Here is a 25,574-nt window from a genome sequence, read left to right as displayed (position 1 = left end):
ATGATTGCTGTGTTGATTGCTATTTCATCAGCGCCAAAGATCCTCAAGTTGATTAACACTACTACACAGCAGACTGCGAAAAGACTGATTTTAATTGTAGTTGTTGAACAAGACGAGCCCTTTAATAAAGCAGGCAAGTGTAGTTTGCATGATAAAACTGCCTGTGAAGCTTGATGTAATTGAATTTGCGTGGCAGGGCAGCCTTGTCGATCAGTTGACTGAAGGGCCCGAACTCTCTGTTCTCAATGGTGCTCCACATGCAGATATCTTTACATAAGTTATCCAACGACCCGCGTTGGATTTAAGTATATTACCATCTTGCCAACAACCACCTCCTTTAACGGACCCCTATAATCTCCCCGGACAACAGTCCTTCTCATTTAATTAATGTCACCAAGGGGGAATTAGTCAGACAAGCAATTTTTCCTGTGTTTATCGTTACGGTGCGTTTCATTCGGTAAGGGGCCCCCAAGCGGCGGTTGTGAAAACGTCCCTTATGATTTCAAACGCCCCGGTTTCCACGCGCGAAACTCTTGGGCTCGTGCTACTCGCGTTTGCCATTTCTGCCAGCGCGCACTGTGCACGAGATATAATTACATTTCCAACGTGTAATTACGTTACGCTGTTTAAGAACGAGATTGCTTCGCGTGCGGATTGACTTTCCATTTTCAGAGACACTTAGGGAGTAGATCGTAGCTAAGTGGTTGACCTGCTGTTTTCAACCGCCTTAGGTCTCCGTTGGGCCTGCTGCTGTTTGCCCTGACTTTGTTTAATATGAGGCCTTCCCAATTGCTTTTCTGTTTGTATTCTCCATAAAGAAGCAACGTGGTCGGTTCATCATCTGACCGAACTGCCACCTCTCGGGGTTCGCGTTTTTTTCTTTTGGCCACCAGAGTAATACAAAGAAACTTCTGTGCACTTAGAATCAAGAAAAGAACCTGGTCGCACTTGTCTTTATTAAAATATAAGCTAAAAGATCAGCGAATGTCGTCAGCCTTAAGCAGTAATTTTTTATTCAAGTCCTCTGTTTCTTTTTTCGTAGTAAGACAAACCAACCATAGAACATTTAGTAGGGAAACACAAAACAAAAAGTAGACGGACACACCCACCGCACTATTCTGTTTTCACTGGTTACACCACTCACCAAAGGTATTTATTAATTTAACATTCTTAGAACCAGAACATATTGCTTCTGGTCAGAAAGAAGTGATTACGACGCTAGTATTAGTTTTAATAATGAAGCTAGCGGGTCTAAACATCACTATTCCTGTACGTGACTAATTCTTGTACGTTCCCCTCTGTGCTCAGAGTAGAGATAGGGAAATTCTGCCTATGTGTGAGTAATTTTTTTGTTCTCAACCAGCAGTAATGTTTCAAACATACGAGCTTACAAAAGCATTGGAAATACATATTACACTCAGTTTTCTTGTCTTCAAGTGATGCGTAATATTATTACTAAACCACAGTTAAACTCTTAAAAAGTATGTGTTCTGCGATGGAGAAAATAAGTTTGGTAATCACTTGTCCAAACTCGCAGTCTACTCAGCATTGTTTGCTACATGCTGCTCTTGATTTCTTTCTCAGTTCGGAATATTTGAGTTACTACTGAATTTCTGTAGTGCGACATTTTTACCAAAGGATACCTTCAAAGAAAATCGCAGGGAATTAGATTTCCTTTCGATGTGAGTAATAAAAACAATAAAAATAATAATAGAAAATATCACCGCAAATACAAAACCTCAAATCATAAAATTCTCTTTTCTAGATGCGTAACTCAGTCTTTAGGAGAGCATCGTAATCAGGGAAAACCAAATCAAGTAAAAGTTTATTATATTTAGAACTTTTAATCAACCAAAGAGAAATATAAAAAAGAGAGACAAAGCGTAGACCTATTTCACATTTTTTATACTTCCTATCTTACTCTTTCCTTATGTCCCATTTAATTCTTGTAGCCAATTATCGGTCGGCGTGAAGCGGGCTCTAAATTTCCCGTCCATTAGTTTTGTCAAGCAGCTATGAGTAGTTCAAGTGACTGACTTTCTAATACATACGAAATAAAAAAAAGAATTCATATATAGAAAATAATTATTTCACTCTGTCATTCTAAGCAAGTTATTTTTTTTTTACGGTTTCTACCGTAAGAACAAGTTTTAAATTTAAAGAAATTAATTTATCTTCTAAAAAGGTAAACATTTATTTTTTGAATAAAATGACTTAGAATTAAAAAAAAGTTTAAGTAGTTTCAAAATGTAAAATATAATTACGACTTTAATTTATAATAAGAAATATTCAAAACTGTCGATAGTTGAATAACTACAAAACTATATAATAAACAGTTTCCTTGATAAGATTATATTTATATCATTTATGATTATAAATACTGTTTAGAATTATCAGTAGATGTAAATGAAACATTCTGCACCTCCGTGGCGCAGTCGGTAGAACAACCTGTGCGATTCTAACCCTTCGGTTAGAATCGCACAGGTTCGACTCCCATCCAAGACGCAAAGAACAATTATGACGGTTTGTCCACTCTTGTTCGGAGATGGCGGGGATTTCCTCTTAGAAATTCCACCACAACCTCCGTAGCATAGTCGGTAGAACTAGCTAGAGAAAACACGCAACCTACAGATATAATATACGTAGCCCATGACCTAATCTGCCTTAAGGTAATCTCAACCACTCAACTTATAGACGTTATACTAGTATACGTGTGTTAAAGTTGTTTTGTATATTTTATGTCTTGTATTTTTTTTTTTAATAGAAAATTATAGCGATCCTTAAAACTTGTCACAATGAAAGACATATTACTCAATTGAAATGTCAACTTGACATGCATATCACTGGTACCAGAATCGGAACTATTCTTTTATTGGAGTCAATGCTTTCTTTAGTTTACTTTTAAATTTAGCAACAGCGAAATTAGCCGTACATCTTACTATATGATATGTAGAATAATGAAAGAAACAAAGCATAAACATTAGAGTTATGTTTATTGTACTGACACTGTAATAGTGTCAACTCAGGTTGACACTCGTGTCGTGCGTTGAACAATGAAGGCCATTATTTTCAATCAAGCCATGGCATTCTGCAACACGAATTATATGGTGTCAGCGAATTTGTCGGAAATCCAGAGTTCTTAACAGATGAGCAAATGAGCTCATTTATGAAATTCTACTGCGACCGGTATGTTTACCTAGATGGCTACAGAAACTAATCTTCTTCCCAAGTCAATGCTGATATTTACGAACAAGCCATAAGGGGAAAGGCTTTAAAGAAACTAATTCACCAAAATCAAATTATACTGTTTTCAGGTCGGGGCCTTCTGAGCTAACAATTGTATTCCTCCACCCCCTGGGGACATCAGGAAATACTACAAGAATGTGCCAGTTTCTCCCATCCGATTGCATCTTTTTTTCCCTGGCGTTTGCCATATAAACGCGGGATGTGTGGCGTTATTGGATTTTATTAAATAATTCTGCCGAATCTGATCACCCGTAGGCTGTTGTAAAAACTAGTTATTCCGCTCAGGTGTGCAGCGAAGGGCACAATAAATTGCATTCAGAAGCTAAATATTCTCTGGTTCGAGGTTATTTTTGGTCGTTAATAACAACGAATAGAGCAAAGCACAGATCGGTACGTTTGAATTTTATAAGACGGTCTCGGCAGCAGTGGCCGTCTAACCAGTCACTGCACTTCCCTTCCTTTGAGGAAAAGAAGATTAGCAATGAATAACAAACTACCAGAAGAAGGGATTATTCCGGTTGTTTGTTAAGATGTTAAACTCAACAATCGCTAGCTATTTCTAGAATTGGATTAGAGAAGAAAACATTTCGTACTAGCACTACTGTACATCTTTTTATTAGGATTAAATTAATATAAAACTTATTCAAGATATAAAAACATGCTTCATATATCGTAATTTGTTTAATATTACTTTGTCATTAATTTTTTTTTTTGCTAAATGAGTGAAGCAAGAATGCTTTTTATATTCCCCGTTATCTGTAGAAGAAAATGTGTGGATAGGGTAATATAGGGCTATAAGCTCTGATCATGGCTGGAGGGTAACAGCAATAGCAGAGCCTCAGTTAACACTTCATTGGCTACAGCATTGCCACACATTACCCTCCCTGGGTACCCATTTTAGTCGCCTCGTACGACATCCATGGGCTACAGAGAGGCTGGTATGTAAGTAAAGCCCTTTCTAAAAATTAGGCGATCCCCCGGACCACTCGCCATGAGTGACCGAAAGACCGTCCAGCTCAGCGTTGGTTCCACTCAGTGACAGACTTACCCTACCACTGAGGAGACCCTCTCATATTCCAGGGAAAAGTAACCACCGACAAGGCTACTCACGGGTCACTCTGGAGAACACCCTCCTCAGAGGCTGAAAATGTTCTCTCAGGACAAACCCTATGAAATCTAAGCCCAACTCACCGGGAGCAAAATTCCGGAAGAAACTTAAGACAGCGAAACTCTCGAAACTCTGCATCCCATTTTAGTCGCCTCTTACGACATTCATGGGCTACAGTGGCGATTTTTAAGTAAAGTCCTCTTTAACAATTAAGACGATCCCCGGACCATTCCCTACGAGTGGCCAAAAGATCGTCCCGCTCAGCGTTGGTTCCACTCAGTGACGGGCACCCCCCCCCCGGGCCACGCCGGAGAACTCCCTCCCCAGAGACTCAAAATGCTCGCTCAGAGCAAGCCCCCCCCCCGAAATCTAAGCCCCCTCCTTCTCACCGGGGGTAAAATTCCGGAAGAAACCTAAGCGAACGAAATTCTCGAAACTCTGCGTCCCGTTTTGGTCGCCTCTTACAACATGCATCGGCTACAGTGAGGCTGATATGTAAGTAAAACCCTGTCTAAAAATTAAGACGATCTCTCGGACCACTCCCTACGAGTGACCGAAAGACCATTCAGCTCCGCGTTGGTTCCACTCAGTGACGGCCCCCACTCCATCACTGAGCAGAACCCGCTCATATTCCACGGAAAAGCATCCACCGACAGGGCCGCCCCTCACGGGCCACGCCGGAAAACACCCTCCCCAGATACTCAAGATGCTCTCTCAGGGCAAACCCCCCGAAATCTATGCTTCCCCCCCTCACCGGCAGCAAAATTCCGGAAGAAACCTAAGAGAGCGAAACTCTGTGTCCCATTTTAGTCGCCTCTTACGACATGCATGGGTTTCAGTGGGCCTATTGTCACCCCGGCCCCCACACGGGGTAACAACAAATTAGATTAACGATTAACATTTCTGACATAAAGGGTGAATCAAAATGGTTTTCATACTCCCCGCTATCTGATAGGGAAATAGTGAATGGAAAAATTTATAATCCAATTGGTCGCCCTGAGCGGGCTTGAATATTAAACATCGGAATTGTAGTTTAAGATGGTTTTTAGTCTTTTATGTTTGAAGTAATCCGTTGCTTCGTAATTTTCAGCTGGTTGAACCAATTTGTTGGGGTGTACAGATGCTTTTGAAAAGAACTTTGTTGTTATAGTTTGCAGGAAAGATTAAATATAGGGGTATAGGGGACATCGGTGTCTCGATGGAGTTGCACATTTCTTATGAACCATGCAGCGTTTAGGATCATTCGTAGACATTTATTTTGCACTCGCTGTAACTTGAGAATATTAGTTTCAGCGGTATGGCTCCAAGCCGGAGAAGCATAAGTGAGTATAGGACGCACTATCAGTTCCTAGATAAGCAGTTTGATTCTGGTATTTAGTCTACTGTTCCTGTTGATTTGAGGATAGAGTTGAGCAATGGCTTTTGATTCCTTTACACAGAGAGCCTTGATATGGCAGTTTAAAGATAACCTTCTGTCCAGTAGTACACCAAGGTATTTGACCTCTGTTTGCCACAGGATTTTTGTGTTAAATAGGAAGATGTCCCCTTTAGAAAGCATCGGTCTTCTGGTGAATAGCATGGCTACGCTTTTCTGAGGACTCACATGCAGTCTCCATTTGGAGAACAATTTTTCAATCAGTAGTAGGTTTTCCTGTAGTTTTTTGATGGCAAGATGCGGCTGTAGTCTGGCTAATATTACTGTATCATCCGCGTAGAGGGCCATGATAGATGACAACGGATTGTGCGGGATATCACACATGTATATAGAAAACGGAATCGGTGCTCGTAAGGATCCTTGTGGGACTCCAGCCAAGATATGTTTCTGTGCCGAAACCGCACCGTTGATCTTGATTTGCATGCGCATGTCAAAAAGGTATGATTTAATAACAACAAATTAGTTTTTTTTTTTTTTTTTGGCTAGATCGGTGAAGCAAAAATGCTTTTCATATTCCCCGTTATCTGTAAAGAAAATGTATGGACAGGGTAATATAGGGCTATAAGGTCTGATCATGGCAGGAGGGTAACAGGCAATAGCCGAGCCTCAGTTAGAACTTCATTAGCTACAGCATTGCCATCCATTATCCTCCCTGGATACCCATTTTAGTCGCCTCGTACGACATGCATGGATTGCAGTGGGAATAAGTAAAGCCACCTCTAAAAATTAAGACGATCTCCCGGACCACTCCCTACGAGTAGCCGAAAGACCATCCAACTCAGCGTTGGTTCCACTCAGTGACGGCCCTCCCCCACCATTAAGCAGATCTCTAGACCACTCCATAGTGGCCGAAAGACCGTCCAACTCAGCGTTGACTCCACTCGGTGATGGGGCACCACCGAGTAGAACCGCTCATATTCCATGGAAAAGCATCCACCGACCAGGCCCCTCAGGGCCACGCAGGAGAAAACTCTCCCCAGAGACTCAAAGTGCTCTCTCAGGGCAAACCTCCCGAAATGTAAGCCCCTCCCCCTCACCGGGAGCAAAATTCCGGAAGAAACTGAGAGAGCAAAACTCTCGAAACTCAGCTTCCATTTTAGTCGCCTCTTACGACATGCATGGGTTACAGCGGCGTTTTTTTTAAGTAAAGCCGACTCTAAAAATTAGGGCGATCTCTAGACCACTCCATAGTGGCCGAAAGACCGTCCAACTCAGCGTTGACTCCACTCGGTGATGGGGCACCACCGAGTAGAACGGCTCATATTCCAGGGAAAAGCAACAACCGACAAAGCCCCTCACCGGAGACTCAAAATGTGCACTCCCAGGCATACCTCCCGAAATCTAAGTCCCCTCCTCACCGGGAGCGAAATTCCTGAAGAAACCTGAGAGAGCAAAACTCTGGGAACTCTGCGTCCATTTAGTCGCCTCTTACGACACGCATAGTGAAACCAACAAATTAGTTATTTTCTGATACTTTTTTGTAAAATTGACGTAAAAGAAAAATTAAGGTGTCGAAAGTATTTTTCATTTCATTTTATTTAGCTTTCTTTTTCTTTCTTTTTTTTTCTTTAAAAAGTATTCATAAATATCAGAAAGAATGAATAGGAATAAAATATTTTCAACCAAAAGCAACATATTCATAATGCATTTCATCGAGCAAAACCTTTCCAAAATACTTTGCCTTTATAATGTAAATGTCTCTTTTCTGTTAAATAATACAAAAGTGATATAACAACAAGCATTATTAGCTTATTCTTTTACATGAAAACAGTTAATAGAAAGCTAGTTATTTTATTCTTTTCAAGAGACAGAAGAAAATCTTTCTGCTCTCACAATAACCAAGGCAGATTTGTACACAAATACTGGTAGTTGGATGAAAATCAGCTATAAAAATTTCCTGACATTTCTATAAGTATTCTTATTCGCCTTGCTTCTCCAGTCACGCTATACATGTACAAACAGACCATGAAAGCACGCCATTGTCGAACTAAATGCATGTTTGCTGTTGGCGAGTGCTGTATTTAGTTAGAACTATCTTGCAGAGTGGGAAGAAGGGAATGTTGAAATATGCAAAAGTAAAGAGAATAATCCGGTTTTTCAACAAAAACAACTATCGATAATCCACTATTTACGTTAATGTAGGCAATCTGATTAATTAGACTCTTACAGCAGTTTAACATTTCAACCTTGAAGTTCTTTTTCGCTTCATTCATTCTTCATTGTCTTCCCTTACTTTCTTTCTTTCATTGAATCTCTCTATTATCCCCCTCTCATTCCGTTCCCTATCTTGCTCTTTCTCGCTTTCTGTGCATACTTTAAGTGGACAAGCTTCAAGGTTTCTTTTGATGTCAGAGCTGTCACTACGTGCACTATGAAAGGGACTTCTTCCAGCCACATACCCTACATTATTAGCACTGTCAGGCTTCGCGCTCTCGGACAATAGATTCCATTGTATCTATTCTCATTCCGAGGCGCGAGCCCTATCACCCAGACATGATTGCTGGTGGGGTGTCCAAGTGGACAACTCCACCATTTCAAGCCTAGCTGTTCTTGGCATCGCTAGATCATTTGTTACCGAAGGCAGTAGCAAAACCGAGTACAATAGCTATTGACCTCTCCCTATTACAAATAGTGGACAGTGGGGTGGTTACTCTTGGTCACAATAATCTCACGGGTTCCTACTGTTGCAGACCGTCAAGTGTAATCCCCAGTGATGGCTCTATCACTCTACTTGCTAGCTGTCAACTATTTGTCTAGTACACAATAGAGGCTGTGTTTACTGTCTTTATACACCTCGCTGAGTGCGTCTTCAGCTCAACGATTACAGGAACTTTAATGGAATTCTTACACCAAAATAACGAGCAGCACTTTACTGTTTTCCTTGTTTTGGCATGCACCACATGCTTTGCTTCCTCCATTAAATAAAATATCCTTAACAATGCACTTCCTGAAAAGTATCTCTTTTACATTTATTTAGTTGACAAGATTTTCGATGATAAAATCTGTTTTAACATTCCTTAATTTCAAGAGTATATCGATTAGAAAAAATAGAAATTTCAATATTTTACCAGTGAATGCCATCGGTTTTAAGATGACATGGCGTGAATCATCATAAATAAATAAATATATATATATATATATATATATATATATATATATATATATATATATATATATATATATATATATATATATATATATATATATATTATATATTATATTATATATATTATATATATTATATAAAGCTTTATATATATATATATTATATATATATATATATAATATATATATATATTATATATTATATTATATATATTATATATATTATATAAAGCTTTATATATATATATATATATAAAGCATTATATATATATATATATATAATGCTTTTGTAACCATCAGTAGACTATTTTAGCAGTTGGGATGGGGCGCTTTAAAGTGGACATTTCGTTCTTTTTTTCTTTTTTTTTTCATAGAATGAAATATAGTTATATTTAAGTTACTCGGTATCGCTCTTCGTTCAAAAATACAATAAATATAGTAACAAGACAACCCAGAATTGCTAATGTTTGTCCATGCTGATCTACAGAAGGACTTTCGTTTGAGAAATGAGAGAAATACTTTAATTTAACTAAAATATGTTTCTCTGTTCTTTCCTTTAACAATAAATGAATGAATACCAGCGTATTACCTTTCAAACTCGTGATCCTGGTAATGGGGAGCATCTTTATTTTACTACCTACAGGCTGATGATTTAGAATCCAACTACCTTATGGATGTTTTTGAATACGTTTTTCGTAGTAATACGTGATTTCGTCGTCTGTTGTGAGACCACTTTATATAATTATGTTGTACTATTACTATATGATTGAAAATTGTAGTGTACTCTCCTGTCCGAAATACACTTCTGTTGAAACCTTTCATTAAAATAATAAACAAATAAACTAAGAAATCAAATTTTAAAAAAAATTGAAAAATAATTTCTTTGGAGGTCAACAGAGTCGTAAAAAATTACTATAAAATATTGTAAATAATAATCTTTAACATTTTCATTCCCCAAAGATTACATTCCTTTCCTTTAGCTATAATTTTCATTTTATTTCATTTTTTAAATTGCCATGCAGCCGATCTCTATCTCTTATTTTCCTGTCAAGATTGAGTAAATGCGAAATATGCTCAAATTTCAGTTTGCTAGATAAGAGGCGAGATCACAGAACACAGAACACAATTTAAGATTTTCTAATCTTAAATTGTGTTCTGTGATAAGTTGGATAATTGAAATCTGACTTTCATCTCTTAAAAAATTTGCCTGCGAAAAAGATCGACAAATTCCGGAATCAAATGAAATACGACACATAAAAAAAAAAAGAAATCTTATCAATTACTAGGATCTAACATTCTAAAGTCTTTCCTCCGCAGACCTCAATATCATGGTAGTTACCACGGCTAAGGAAATATTTAAAGAAATAATTAACAATGGTAATTATGCTAATTATAATTCTGCTTTTTATATTCAATTCATGTAGTTGCAAGCTGCAATATGAAGGCTCGCTAAATTATCATATACTAAGTACTTGTTATGTCTTACGACCAAAAGAAACTCTACGTGCCCCGCGTGCACACACCCGCCCACGCACGCACGCAGGCACACACACACGCACACGCACACACACAAAGTAGCATAAGGGGGTTAGTAAGCCTGAAATTATCGAGACGAAATGACGTATTAGACAAGCTGTTTTGGTGATAAGTAGAATCGTTATTTATAAGTATAGAAGTGTAAAAAATAACTTCAATTTTTAAATGTGTTCTTTCTCTGGAATAGATTGGTTTTGTCTCATTACTTTTTAGGAAATCTATATTCGAATCCAGAGATACAAGAAATATTCCAGGCAAAAAATAAAAAAGTCTTCTGCAACTAAGAATTGAAATTTGTAATTTTTTTTATAATTTTTTTCAATTGTAATTTGTAATTGTTTTAAAAGTAAAGTAACTGCGTGTTCTCTCTCTCTCTCTCTCTTTCTGTGTGTGTGTGTGTGTGTGTGTGTGTGTGTGTGTGTGTGTGTGTGTGTGTGTGTGTGTGTGTGTGTGTGTGTGTGCAGATATTCAAGACAGAAAAAAAAATCTCCTTCCGAGACCGGTTTATTCAGATTTCTTGAGTCTTTTTGATGTGTGTGTGTGTGTGTTTAACTTTATTTTATTTTTATTTTTTTTGAGTTAGAAGAAAACACCCGAAGGTTCAGCTTATACCAGATCGACATTCCTATTTAAATTTTTCTACCATCACCGGCGTCTTCGACTGTTTTGGTCAGAACTGAAAAGGATTCTGAAGATATTCTTACCTCTTTTTCTTCCGCTTCCTGCTTCGCTGCTCCTATCTCGTATTTTGTGCGACCTTCGTGTGTAAGCACGTTATTTTTGTGTTTCGTCATATTTGTTATGATTTGGAATTTAATCAAAATTTTATTATTTTTTCCTGATTTTATAGTTATATAAAATCATTTTCTGTTTCCATGGCTTTGATATATTTACCTAACTTAAATGCACCTTTTAAATTCTTCCCAGCATTAAATTTATCTCAAAGAAAACTGTGTTTATGAGATATTTAATTCTGTATATTAACAACGCTTTTGGTTTCAAAGATGATTCATCAGTTCACAATGAAGATCACATTTTATTACTAGTGAGATTTGTTGAATTTCATATTTGAAAAAGAAAAAAAAAGCTCACAATGTGTGACAACAATGAGAATGGAAACACAGCTAAAATATAAATAGCAAACACTTGAACAGCTGGCTGATGCACTTGAAGCATGTGCGAGTGTTGTTTAATTCATGGGGGCTCTCATGGTTTGGCTTTAAATGAATACATGTATTTTAAAAACTACTGTTTGTCCATAGAGCCTCAAAGTCAAGATGAAAATAGTTAGCCCTGTATGTTAGCCTTCTCTACTGTAAGTACGTAATCGCTCGCCATTATCCAAAAGCTGGACAGAGAAGAGCGGCAAACTGTACTTCCCATTGTAAATGCTATTTACACTGAGTTCTTTCACCCGATATAGCAATTTCGAGCAACCCATCATATTTTTAGGTCGTGATAATGTGTTAATCTACTTGGAACTGAATATTATAAAGGATTTTCTTTAAAAAATTCTTCGTTTAACATTATTATAATGAATTATATTGCTAAAAAGAACACTTACGAAATTCGTTAGATGATTTGAAATTTTTTAGTCGTAATTATTTTAAAGAAATACAGGTAACCCTCGTATAACGCGGTACTTGACAACACGGTTTCGATATAACACGGTTTCGATATAACGCGGTCTGCAAATTGTAGTAACCCTTAACTTTTTACATATTTTTCACCGTGTGACTTAAAAATCAAATTTTATCTTCGTTAAATTTGCGTTTGCCCGTATCGCGGATGTAGTTATAAGTAGCGAATTTATATTAGGATAAATACCCTTTAGTACACATATACGTCAGTTGTTTTCTGCCAGGAAAGCGCATTAAAAATCATAAGTGTGTTAATCTCAAGCTGAGCACTATTTTCTGGTGAGTTACATACAATATGTAATGCTTTTTTTATCTAAAAATTTATTTTTATAGTAATGGCCACTTAGAGAGCTTTTGCGATATGGTTGAAAATGAAATTAGTGAATTAATTAATGGGAAAACAGATTTAAATGAGAAGGAACTGGTACAATTAATAGATGACATCGACCAAGTGGCGTGGAAAGTTTTGCCAAAGATTCTGATTGTGATAAGTCCGTTAAAGAATTCAGTTTAAAGAAATTAGCAGAAGGATTGAACTTGGCAAGAAAGTTATGAAGTTATTTTACGGATATTGATCCCTCAACGGAGCGCTCTTCACGAGAAAAATTGGATATTTGTTTAGCTCCATATTATGAACTTAATAAAAAATTGCAGCATAGTGGTAAGTAAGGTCTTATTACTGACTTCTTGATAACTAAACCAGCCGAAGTATGCATTGAGAATTATACAAATGATGTCGAAGAGATTTCGAGTGATGACGACGTCTGGCCACTCGTAAATAAAGAACATCTTCGAAATGTTATAGTTTTGAAGAGAATGATGACGATTAAAATATACACTTTATTTTATTTCGCCTAAAACATTTATGCATTACGAGCAATAAAGTTTACGTACAATTTGTAATTTTTATACTATGTATTTGTTTCGTACTTTATATGGTTTCTAACTTGCATGAATTAGGTGAGTTAAATAAAAATATATTTTTGTTGAATATGTCATTGTTTATATAATTTTAAAAAAATTATTTCAGAATATAACCCTACTTTTTCTATGTGATCTGAGTCTCGTATATAACGCGATTTATATATATAACGCAGCATTTCTATAAAATCGAACATCCACGTTATACGAGGGTTACCTGTAATTTAACACATAACTTTATTTTGTATTCCACATGAAACAACTACCCCCGATGTCCTTATAAGGACTGGCTTAAAGGGGCGAAGCAAGAATGCTTTTCATATTCCCCGTTATCTGTAGAGGACAGTGTAGGGATAAGGTGTTATTGAGCTATTAAAGCTCTGATCATGGCAGGAGGGTAACAGCAATAGCCGAGCCTCAGTTAGAACTTTACTGGCTACAACATTGCCATCCATTACCCTCCAAGGGTATTGGATTGAATGAATCAATCACCGCATCTCCCGGTCGATTGATCCTACCCCCGATGTATACCTGACTGTTATTTACTTACTTTTGTTAGCATATTTTTCAGGTGGTGTATTTTAATGCTAACCGTTTTTTTTCGCTCCTCACTTTGTTGACATTATTATTATTATTATTATTATTATTATTATTATTATTATTATTATTATTATTATTATTATTATTATATTGCTAGAATGTCATCCTCATAAATGCTGTCCCAGGCATGTTTTTCCTCCAATGCCTTGAACTACTAATAACAGTTATGTTTCATAGCTTACAGCACAAATAAATTAGATCCCAAGGGTAGAGAAGTAATTATGTTCTTGTAATGTATTGGTAAGTTATACAGTCACATAAGCATAAATATATAAAAGAAACTTGTAAATATTATAAACAGTACAGTATTTTAATCTTTTTCAAAAATTTCTCGAATACTTAATTGTTTTAGTTTTTATTGCTATAACACTATTTGTAAGTTAGAATAGACTATGCTAAAAATAATTTAGAATAGAATGAGAAAGGATTTTACAAAAGCTAGCCTGTATTTTTTTTTTTTTTTTTTTTTGGTTGTTCATTTTATCTTCAAATTTCTACATAACTAGGTGTGCAGTTTAGTATAGTGTGTACAGTTATTTTTTAATGTCACTCTCACCGACTAAAGGTTATTTACAAATTTATTTTAATTTATTTATTTATTTAACAGTTTAATCCAGATGTACATTAAATTGAATACTGCTGAGATACTGCATTTCTAACAAATCCCCACATTCTGCGTTTGAACTCAGAGTTAAAAATAAATCTTAAGATCAATAATGACATCAATTAAGCTGCTATTCTAATAAACGAACCTCAGTAAGCAGCTCGCCTTATAAAAGGCAATATGAGAATCTGAATTCTTCAAAGCAACAAACGTCGGAGGAAGGCAATAATACGCGAATGCACAATGCACTCGGCTTGCCTGACATACTGACACTCCTCAGAAATGAAAAACAGAAAGTAATTACTTCATTGAAATTCATTGGTTTCATGTTACCTGAGGTTATTTACTTGTCCACACGCCTTTAGTAAACGCTTCAGGTAAGATGCCGACAAAGATTAAAGAAAAGCTTTTAGCTTAGAAAGATGCCGAAGAGAAGAAAACAGAAACTTTGTTAAGTAAGCGTTCCTGGGAGAAAAGCCACGTGTAGTTCAAGCCACACAACACCCCGATGTAAATTGGTACTAATACATTTTTATTACTTTCAGAGCAAACATTTTAATTTTAAAATAGAGATTTAAAAAAAAGGCAAGAGGAAAGAACGAACTCGTTCTTTCCTCTTGCATGTTTCATCAAAAAAAAGTCCATTTTGAAATTTGAAAATGCTGTGATAAAAAAATAATAATAAATAACAATGTAAAACCGCAGGTTTTTTTTAAAAAAATATGACCAAATAACATCATTTTTTAATATCTGGTTGACAGCAGTTTTTATAATTCAGAATGGATGACTGCGCATTGGTATCGTACAAAATATGCGCTGTTCTTTCTTTGTTCAGAGAATAAGGCAATCAGGCCAGCTTCTGAAGACACTAGAGGAGATAACAGATTATACATATGCCTGTGTAGACATGGGCCAGTTTTAGAGAGCAAAGCAGCGGACTCGGGCCCGCTGACTCGTGATAACCCCCCACACACCCCCCCACTCTACTGCAGCCCGTGAATATAGATTACAGGATGGTCTGTGTGCAGTAGCCTTTTGCGTCCTCTGGAATTCAAAAGACCTGGGATCGAATTCCGTCTTGGACGCGGGGAATCTTTATGATAGCTTTTCAACTGAAGTGTGAGTTAGCCAGTCTGGTACAGAGGCGAGGGATTTTTTCCCTCTTGGAAACTCGGGTTTTTCATCCCGAACAACAGGAAAACACGCAGTTCACAAACATTGTACACTGACCTTAGTTGTTTCAACTGCAATTCAAAATCACTCTACCCATTTTGAGGAATCCAACTGCAATATTCGTTACTATAACTCAAAGATGTACTGGGCCATGAAAACTGCCTAAGCACTCCAAATATGGATGCTGCATGCTCTCTGAAGAGCTACTGAATGTTCACTTTACTTTTTGCTAGACTAAAAAAGAAAAAAAATAACGATAGATTTTTATTCTGATTATCTCAGTGATTACATAATTCCTTATAATGCTATTTAATCAATCTGATATATAATTGAAATAATTAAGATTGAAATGAAATTTTTTTAGAGTGAATAAGTGAAACTGTGAGAAGTACGTGGCTTTAATCCATGCACACAATTGTAATATTTCCGTACAGAAGGGCTTCAATAATATTCATGATATACCGAGAATAGAGTGGCATCACACTACTGTAATACACATTTGAACGATTAGTATATTTCCCTGGGTTATTTTATGTAAATATGGAAAAGTTATGCTAATACAAATCCCTGGCCATAAAATGAAAGAAAAAAAATGTTTATTACGTACCTTCTAAAATAGTTTGTTATAAATGACTTCTAATAATAGTTTGAGATCATAGTGACATGCATATTACCACTGCTATGGTCCTCTTGCGCTCTCTCTCGTGACGTCTGACCTTAAACAAAAATCTTTCAATGAAGCTTGTGCTTCGCCAGCAAACAGCTAAAGCGCTGTGCTGTCTCGAAGGTAGCCTGTGTAATGTGAAATGCTATTTTTCGTTAAAAACACCTAATTGTGTGTGTGTGGGGGGGGGGTGTAGTTTCAAATTTCCAGAACACGTGTTCTTTGCAGTTGTTTACAAAAATTAGAAACCCGTTTTCCAAACTCTGGTTCCAACCAGAGTTTGGAAAACGGGTTAGAACAGTTGGAACTCTGGGTGAAATCAATCAGAGTCTACAAATTTAATTCGATCGGCCAGATTTTAGATGATGATTTTGCCTGTTTATACATTACAGTTTCTTGTTGCAACAATAGAAAGTACAACTTCCCATGTCCCTTTTCAGTTATAGTCGATTTGGAAGAAGTTATGTTATCTTATTCAAATTTTTTATTTATTTTTATTTATTTATTTTTTTGGGGGGGGGGGGAATGAACTGAGTCCTTGACTCTTTATCCCTTCATCTGATTAAAGAAAATATGTGTGGATGGGGTGTTATTGAGCTAAAAGCTCTGGTTATGGCTGGGTAATGACAATAGCCGAGCCTCAGTTAAAACTTCATAGGCTACTGAATAAGTAAAGCCATCTCTGTAAATTAGGCGATTCCCCGGACCACTCCCTACAAGTGGCCGAAAGACCGTCCAACTCAGCGTTGGTTCCACTCAGTGACGGGCATCCCCACCACTAAGCAGAACCGCTCATATTCCAGGGAAAAGCATCCACCGACAGGGGCCCTCACGGGCCACTCCGGAGAACACCCCCCCCCAGAGTCTCAAAATGCTGTCTCAGGGCAAACTTCCTGAAAACTCTAAACCCCCTTTCACCGGGAGCAAGATTTCGGAAGAAACCTAAGAGAGAGCAACTCTACGCCTCAGGGTAACGGCAATAGCCGAGCCTCAGTTAAAACTTCATAGGCTACTGAATAAGTAAAGCCATCTCTAAAAATTAGACGATCCCCGGACCACCCCCTACGACTGGCCGAAAGATCGTCCAACTAAGCGTTGGCTCCACTCAGTGACGGGCTCCCACACCACTCAGCAGAACCGCTCATATTCCAGGGAAAAGCATTCACCGACACAGCCCCTCACCGGAGGATACCCTCCCCGGAGACTCAAACTACTCTCTCAGGGCAAACCCCCCGAAATCTAAGCCTTCTCCCCTCACCGGGAACAAAATTTCGGAAGAAACCTAAAAGAGCGAAATTTAACGTTCCAGGGTTTTAACTGAGGTTCGGCAATGCCGAACCTCAGTTAAAACATCATAGGCTACTGAATAAGTAAAACCATCTCTAAAAATTAGGCGATCCCCGGAACCACTCCCTACGAGTGGCCGAAAGATCGTCCAACTCAGCATTGGTTCCACTCAGTGACGGGCACCTCCACCACTGAGCAGAACCGCTCATATTCCAAGGGAAAGCATCCACCGACAGGGCCCCGCCGGAGAACACCCTCCCCGGAGACTGAAAATGCTCTCTCAGGGCAAACCCCCCCCTCACCGGAAGCAAAATTTCGGAAGAAACCTTAGAGAGCGAACTACAGCTTACCGTTATACCTTATCTCCTCGATAACCCTGCCTAGCACCTTATAGCCCTGCCTAGAACCTTATAGAACCTTATTCAAAGTCGAAGAATTATTTTTACTTCAATATTTTACAAAAATATAGTATTTTAGTATATTAGCATTTTATTAAAATATAGATCTGAACGGCGCTTGATTTTAGCATAATTAAGTACTGCTTTAGAGAATATTATGGATCCAATCATATTTTATAGCTAAATATAAAAATAAACTTTAAACATTTCCAAAATTTACCAGAGCAGTTATGAGAATATAATTGTCGGCATTGGCATTGACTTGGTATGCACTACTTGAAAGACTTTTCATTTTTACGTTTATTTATAAAATATGACTGAATCCATAATATTCTGCAACTTAATTAATGTATTTTTTTTTAAAAGACGTTAGCTGATATATTTTTTTAAGATTTTAATATAATAAATTATAAACCTCTGAAACAATTTTATTTATCCAGTAGATTTCAGTTATACGAATGCCATATACATATTTTGGAAACAAAAATTATAAAATTTTAATTTTAATTTATGAAAAAAAATCATAATAAGAAGAATGAGATTTTGTGGAGAGTTCCAGCACGTAGTGAGAACTGTTTGAATTTAAACTTCAATGCGAGCAGCTCGAACCATTCTGTTGGAACACGATCGTGTCCGGAACCAAATTAGACCTTAACGGAGGTCAGTCGATACATACCAAGAGACAATTTTGTTTAAAACTTTCTTTAGAGATTTTTTTTTTTAATCATTGGAAAATTAATTATAGAACAGACCTGTCGTATTATCGACAATACGGTGACACAAATATAAAAGTAAGGGAAAAAAAGGGAATTAAAAAAAAGTTGTCATTTGAAAGATGTTATAATAAAGTGATATTTCTAGTTGTTGTTTAAGCAAATTATTGTTTCTTTGATTTAATTTATAACCTTGTATTTGTACATTGTATATAATCCTCATAGGACCTATCTTGAGTTGCCTGATGGTAATCCCTCCTTTGTTAGTCATGCTGCCAAAGAGAGCACACGCAACCGTATTATCATTACTTGGCAGCCAAATCTCGAATAGTTACTAAAATCGACTGGCTTATGCATTAGTATAGAACACGAGATCTATTATAAACTACAAACAATTCATTTTGCATGAGAGTTTGCTGCGTGTACTTTCTGGTCGTTGTCTTCATACCTGAAAAGTAGTTTACATCACAGAAATAAAGAAAATTTTCAGAATCTCTAACTCGTCCATAAATATACATAACGGTGTGTGTAGGGGGAAAAACAATCAGTTTTTTTTTTTTTTTTTTTTTTTGTATCAGTGGACCGAGAGCTTGCCATGCTGTATATACACTGAGTAGCCATTTTAATAGATATCCCTATGCAAATCAAACAGCGTCCATTTTAGAATAATCCTAACTCGCCGTGACATGAACATAAATGAGCTGACTCTTATCACATTATTCTTCTAGAAATAACCATTACCAGATGGTTAAATTGTGAACATAAAAGGATGCATCCGGTTGGTTTGAATTATGACCGAAGCATCTTGTCAACAAGCAGCGTATTTTAAATGTTAATAAACCTTCTTCTCCAGAAGAACTGTAGTTCATTAACAGTTGGAGCTTATTACATGGTTGTAATAAGCTCCATTTGACAGATCGTGACCTGTTGGTTAGACTATACTTGTACGATTCTTATAACCCTCTGCCAGCCTCTTAGATCAACAAACTTTCTCTGGCTATTGAATGTTTGGACTGTCTACTTTTGCATAAGCACTCAGAGAAGAGTTTTCATAATACACTAATGCCTTGATTAGTGCGTTTTCGATTAGTGCGTCAATTTTTTTCAATACCCAAATTCGATTAGTGCGCCTCTAAAATTCGATTAGTGCGCCTATATACATCTTAAAAATAAATGTTACAGATTTTAAAATTTTTTCTATCTATACATTTTTATGGCTAACATTTTAAAAATCACTGACAAGAATGAAATAATTTAGTTACCGATTTAAAACATTTTACAAAGTTATTTTTAATGGCATACTACACTACTTCCGTATACACTATGCTCCAAAATTTTACCGCCAAAATTTATGTCATCTGCTATAGTACGCCCACAGATTCGAGATCCTTCGACACTTCTGCGCATGTCACAAAAAGGATAATCCATTCCGATAATAGGGTAATCAATCCGTCTTCTGGGATGAGTTGTTTATTATTACACTCGGATAATTAACTTCTCTTTTATGATGATTATAGTTTTTAAAGTGGTAACTATTTTGCTTGTATAACAGTTTGGAAAGTTTATCTATAAGCACGTGATTTCGCGTTTTGGCGACCAATTCGTACGTTTTTCCTTTCTTTCACCCATTCAATGATAACGTCCAAAAGTTAATTAATCTCATTCTGAAGAATTGAGTGATTCCGACCTGCTAAATTTAGATGCACAGCGGGAAGATCGTGAAGAATATGAAGAAAATTTAACCACTGATAGTCAGCCAAAAGAGATTTCACAGAAACAATTTGAAAATATTTTTCGTACAATCGAAGTTTTTAAGCAGCAATGCTTGGAGGCTGACCCTGATGAAGAGCGAAGCAGTAAAATTTGCAGAAGAGTAGAAGAGGCAATAGGGCCATACGGTCGGTTGTGTGAAAAAAAGAAACAGAATGCCCGCCAAACTACTTTAGCTCAATTCTTTGTTAAGAAGTAGAATAATAAAATTTATATTCTGAATGTTTTATTGTGTTTCAGTTTCATGGTTTTCCTTTAACTAGGCCTTGAGGCATTGATTCTTTTATAAAAACAATTAAGGTTCAAAAAAGAAATTTGAGGAACGAATTATACTTTTTCCCATAGGTTATTATATTCGATTAGTGCGTTTTCGATTAATGCGTCTGTTTTAAGGAACGCATTAGGCGCACTAATCGAGGGATTGCTGTACTTGTATCAGGACCACTCCCGCCAACTAATATCGTGCTGGAAGTCACTTAGCCCCGTGGTCATTATGCGTTAAACAGTGCGCGCGCGCGCACACACACATTGTTGTATGATATCTGCCTGTTTACTTCTTTACATAACCTTGAACAGATTTGTGTCACTGATGACGCAGCGCTGCTTCAGATTGCATGTAAGATGGACATTTATCAAATAATAACCGGGATAGCCGCGCAGTATATAGGCACTTAATAACAGGAGAGAACAGGAGATGTAAAAAAAAAAACATACATACTTTCTGGCTGAGTACTCGGAATTTCTCGGGCAGGGGTAGAAGGAAATCACTCTCCCTGAATATCCTAGAAATTTTATCCTTACCTTAGTCATGATTCACAATGTAATACGTTTTTGATTTTCTTTTTCTTTTCTTTTCTTCTTTTTTAAAAGTTGACAAAATAATAAATTACGTCAACATTTTTTTGCAAAATATAGACCAGTTTTTGCGCTAACCTAGATCACAGAATCATAATAAAATGGAAAATTTCTTCTGGTTATTTTGGTTTTTATTAATTACTAAAATATTGAGCCAAAAGGTTTCAATTTGGCATACTTAAGATGGAGAATATCATGGATCAGTCAGATTTTATAAACAGTAATAAAAAATATATTTTTTTAATAATTTGGCTATAAAATATCACCGCATCAATAATTTTTCTCTTATTTCTTGTGTACTTTTATAAATTAAAGCATTTTGGCTCAAGGTTTTAGTAATATGTATATGCACTTACCAAAAGTACATTTATTATGAGTTTAACTTTCTGACATTGAAAAGCAATCGACCGTGAGATGTGGTGATTAATATCCTTGGAGGGTAATGGATGACTACAGCATTGCCATCCATTGCCAGCACTGCCATCCAGCTCTGATAATGGCAGGATGGTAACTGAGGCTTGGCTATTGCTGTTACCCTCCTGCCATGATCAGAGCGTTAATAGCTCAATAACACCTTATCCCTACACTGTCCTCTACAGATAACGGGGAAGATGAAAAGCATTCTTGCTTTGCCCATTTAAGCTAGTCCTTATAAGGATATAAGCATACTTGACGAAGAATGGATTGATCGACCGTGAGATGCGGTGATTAATGTGAGATGCGGATAGCAATGCTGTACCAATGAAGTTTAACTGAGGTTCGGCTGTTGCGGTTACCCCCTGGGGCGCAGAGATTCAAGAGTTTGGGTACGCCCTCTTAAGGTTTTTGCCTTAAGGGAGTAATTTGAGTCTCCGGGGAACGTGTTCTCCGGCTCGGCCCGCTGAGGGGCTTTGTCGGTGAATGCTTTCTTCGGAATCTTCAGAATATGAGCGGTTCTGCTCGGTGGTGGTGTGTAGGTGGAAGGCCATCACTGAGTGGAGCCAACCCTGAAATGGACGGTGTTTCGCTCACGATTGAGTGGCCTAGGGATCGTCCGAATTTTTAGAGACGGCTTTACCTTTAAATATGGCAATGCTGTAGCCAATGAAGTTCTAACTGAGGCTCGGCTATTGCTGTTACCCTCCTGCCATGATCAGAGCTTTGATAGCTGAATAACACCTTATCCTTACACTGTCCTCTACAGATAACGGGGAAGATGAAAAGCATTCTTGCTTCGCCCTTTAAGCCAGTCCTTATAAGGACTATAAGCATACTTGAGGATTCGGAAGGAGAATGATAGTCGACCGTGAGATGCGTTGATTAATACATACCCTTGGAGGGTAATGGATGGCAATGCTGTAGCCAATAAAGTCCTAACTGAGGCTCGGCTATTGCTGTTACCCTCCTGCCATGATCAGAGCTTTAATAGCTCAATAACACCTTATCCGTACACTGTCCTCAACAGATAACGGGGAAGATGAAAAGCATTCCTGCTTCGTACCTTTAAGCCAGTCCTTATAAGGATATAGGGCATACTATTTTGCTCCGTGAGCAGGGTGACCACTACTAGTACTTTCTTTCTTCGGAGTAATAACAACAACATGAGATTTAGACATTTGTGTTTAATATTTTTCTTTTCTCCCACCTCCCCATACGTCACATTCAGTGACACAAGCATGATTTCTCTTTTTTCCCTCCTCCCTCTCACTGTTCGCTAACCTTCTCTTTCCACTGATCCCATACTCACGCAATCTGACTGGCAATATCTAATGAAAATATATTCTTCGCTATTCAAACACTTATCGTGCGTTATAAGATCATTACAACAATGAAAACAAGTGAGAAAATTAAATATTTTAATATGAGTAACCACTTTTTTTTTGATGCAGTATAATTTGGAACCCATTGAAAAGATAAATACAGCAGACAATGGTCAGTTTTTAGACGGAAAATGTATATATCTAGGGACGTTACGAAGAACCTGATAGAGAACTGCAACTATTGAAGACTGTAGAAGCATTGAAACAAAGTCAAGAATTCAGGGTGTTTGGAATAAAGTTTTGAAATGAAAAATGCTATAGGAGAACAAATGATTCCTAATTTAGCAACATTAGTTAAACTGTACTGTGCCTCCCTCATTCATTAGCAGCAACTGAAAGAATATTTTCAGCAGTGGTAATAAATAATAATAAAATAAGAAATCAACTACAAACTCCCTTGATCAATGGACTCCTTTTGACAAAAGAAAATTTGAAACATTCATCAGCTTAAGATTTTACTATTTCTGAAGAGTTAATTAATACACAAAGTAAATTAATACACATGTTAAGTGGTAGAGTTACAATTGGGACTTCTGTTATGATGATTTACAACTGCAGCTCTTGGACTTATAGATGACTACAGTGAGGTGAGTTTTGACTTTTTTTTCTTTTCATATTTGTTGTACATATGTTAATTTTACGGTTTTACATTGAATTCATCTATGATAATAAGGTAGTAATATCGTAAAGTGTCCTAAATAGACTGAAACAAAAGCAAATAAAAATTAGTACTTTTTTTTTTTCAGATCCAGTACCTTTTTCCAGTATAAGTTGGTACAAAATATTTTTGCTGGGTGGTCATCCTGTGCGTGAGCCTTTTCGTTCTATCTGGTGAGAACCAATTAGTTCAAAAGGGTTGTCAGATCAATGAAATTTAATTTTAGCACTGATAAAAGACGAACAACTAGTGCATACCTAGTTAACTCCGATACAGACGTATATTTATTCTGTTTTTATTTGGTTATAAAATATGGCCGGGCCTATAATATCCTCCATTGTAATATCTTGATTTTTATTAATTTACATTCATTGTGTAGCCTACTTGCAACACGCTAATAAATATATAAACTGCTTGTGATTTGTAAATGCACACAGCTTATGGAAACCAAATCTCTAAAATTAACATCTGAAGCAAATTTTGGATTTATGCTGAATAAGACACAATAAGAGCATGGAATGTGATGCAACTACAAAATTTTAGGAGATCGGTTGTCTGGAACATAAAAAGTTAACGAGGAATTCCTAGCAAAATATTGAAGCTAGAAAACAAAAAATCTCATAGAGATATGGTAATCTAAGGTTTTTTTCTGTGCTATATTTAACAGTTCAAAACGATTGTACTTAAGCAGCTTTTTTGGGGGCTAAAGACCGCACATTCGAGGTTGCTGTAATCATCTTAAGGGCACACTGTGTTTCCAGTCATACGTTTGCTCATGCGTCAGTGTGTTTATTCATGCGTCACCCAAAGAAAATTTGCTTGGCGAAATGCGTCATATTTTCTGTTCAAGTATTACAGTGGTAAACTACTTTACAGCGTTTTTCCTTTTGTCTAAATAAATAAACAAAAATTTGTATATTTTAACAGTACTCGTGGTTTTTTTTTTTTTTCTATCGTGTTGAAATGCATATAAAAAGTCCAGTTGGGGAGGACGAAGAGACGTACATTACAGATGTTTGTCACGGACTTCTACACTTTTTATTCAGAATTCATTTATTATGGAAAAATTATATATTTATAAAGATCGCTTGCAGCAAATAAATAAGAGAATCAACCCATCTAGGATTATGATTATCCTAATCGTTTTGGGTTTGTATCCATCATGAGTTACCTCTACAGTACAGCCTATGATGACCACGCACTATTTCGCTAAAATCACGCTATCACCACTAGATTACGGTGTTATTCCGCCATATTTTAAAAGCTATCATAATAGGATTGTGTTCTTCCTGGTCAGCACACTCATTTCCAAAGTTGAATAACAAGTTACACTTAAATGTGAACATTTTATGGGAGAAAAGCATCCATTATTTTGACAGGATTTAACTAGAAACAAAAATATTCATAATACATATACATATTAATGATACACAAGAAAAATAGTTGAAATTCCCTGTTCTTCAGTTATTTTTCGCATGTTCCACTTAGTTAAACTTCTTCAGATTTCAGCTTCTAGATGATAACGGATAAATAAATAAATCGAGAATGTTACCTGTAAAAGAAAAACCAATGTTAGTTTTCAAGAAGGTTTGAATGCAATCGTGTATCACATGAAAATATACAAGTTATTTTTTATTTTCTTCAAAGGAATCTCCTTCGTAAGCACATGAATTATATGAGTGGGAAAGAAGGCATAACATTTGCATTTTGTCTTGTCTTTTCCCAAAGTAACGAACTGCAGATTTTCGTTAAACAATGTCACACTCTACAGAAAGAGGTACAAAATGTGACATATTGTGAATGGCGAGGAAATGAAGTCAAACATTTCCTTTTTTAAAACTGTTACGTTATTGATTTAGAGTACTCCGATTATTATTTATTTCCTTAACCTCTTTAGGAAATTGGTGGGTTCATCTTCCATCCCACAGTTGAGTGCAGTGCTTTTGTTTAACAGTGAAAAAAAAAAATAAATAATTTTTTTAAAAATCTTCCGGGAGAAGAAAATCTCCACTCACCTGCCCCAGAGACTGACTAACTCTGGAATCGTTTGAAAAACGACCTA

At 36.7% G+C, this 25,574-nt stretch overlaps 1 long non-coding RNA gene across 2 annotated transcripts in view; it reads left to right on the top strand.

Moving 5' to 3' along the window:
• Positions 1 to 25,574, top strand: part of LOC150104604 (uncharacterized) — a 341,285-nt gene that overhangs the window by 248,680 nt on the left and 67,031 nt on the right. Inside the window, exon 1 of one of the 2 annotated variants that reach the window (XR_016548541.1) lies at positions 23,638 to 23,685. The exons of the other annotated variant lie outside the window; for it this stretch is intronic. This is a non-coding gene — a long non-coding RNA (uncharacterized LOC150104604). Of the gene's footprint in view, positions 1 to 23,637; positions 23,686 to 25,574 lie in introns of those variants that run through there. 2 annotated transcript variants of the gene reach the window in all.

This window comes from Typopeltis vanoorti, chromosome 7, assembly GCF_054136105.1.
Source record: "Typopeltis vanoorti isolate ZY-2024b chromosome 7, IOZ_Tvanoo_1.0, whole genome shotgun sequence".
Lineage (NCBI taxonomy): Eukaryota > Metazoa > Arthropoda > Arachnida > Uropygi > Thelyphonidae > Typopeltis > Typopeltis vanoorti.
This window is presented reverse-complemented; position numbering and strand designations above follow the sequence as displayed.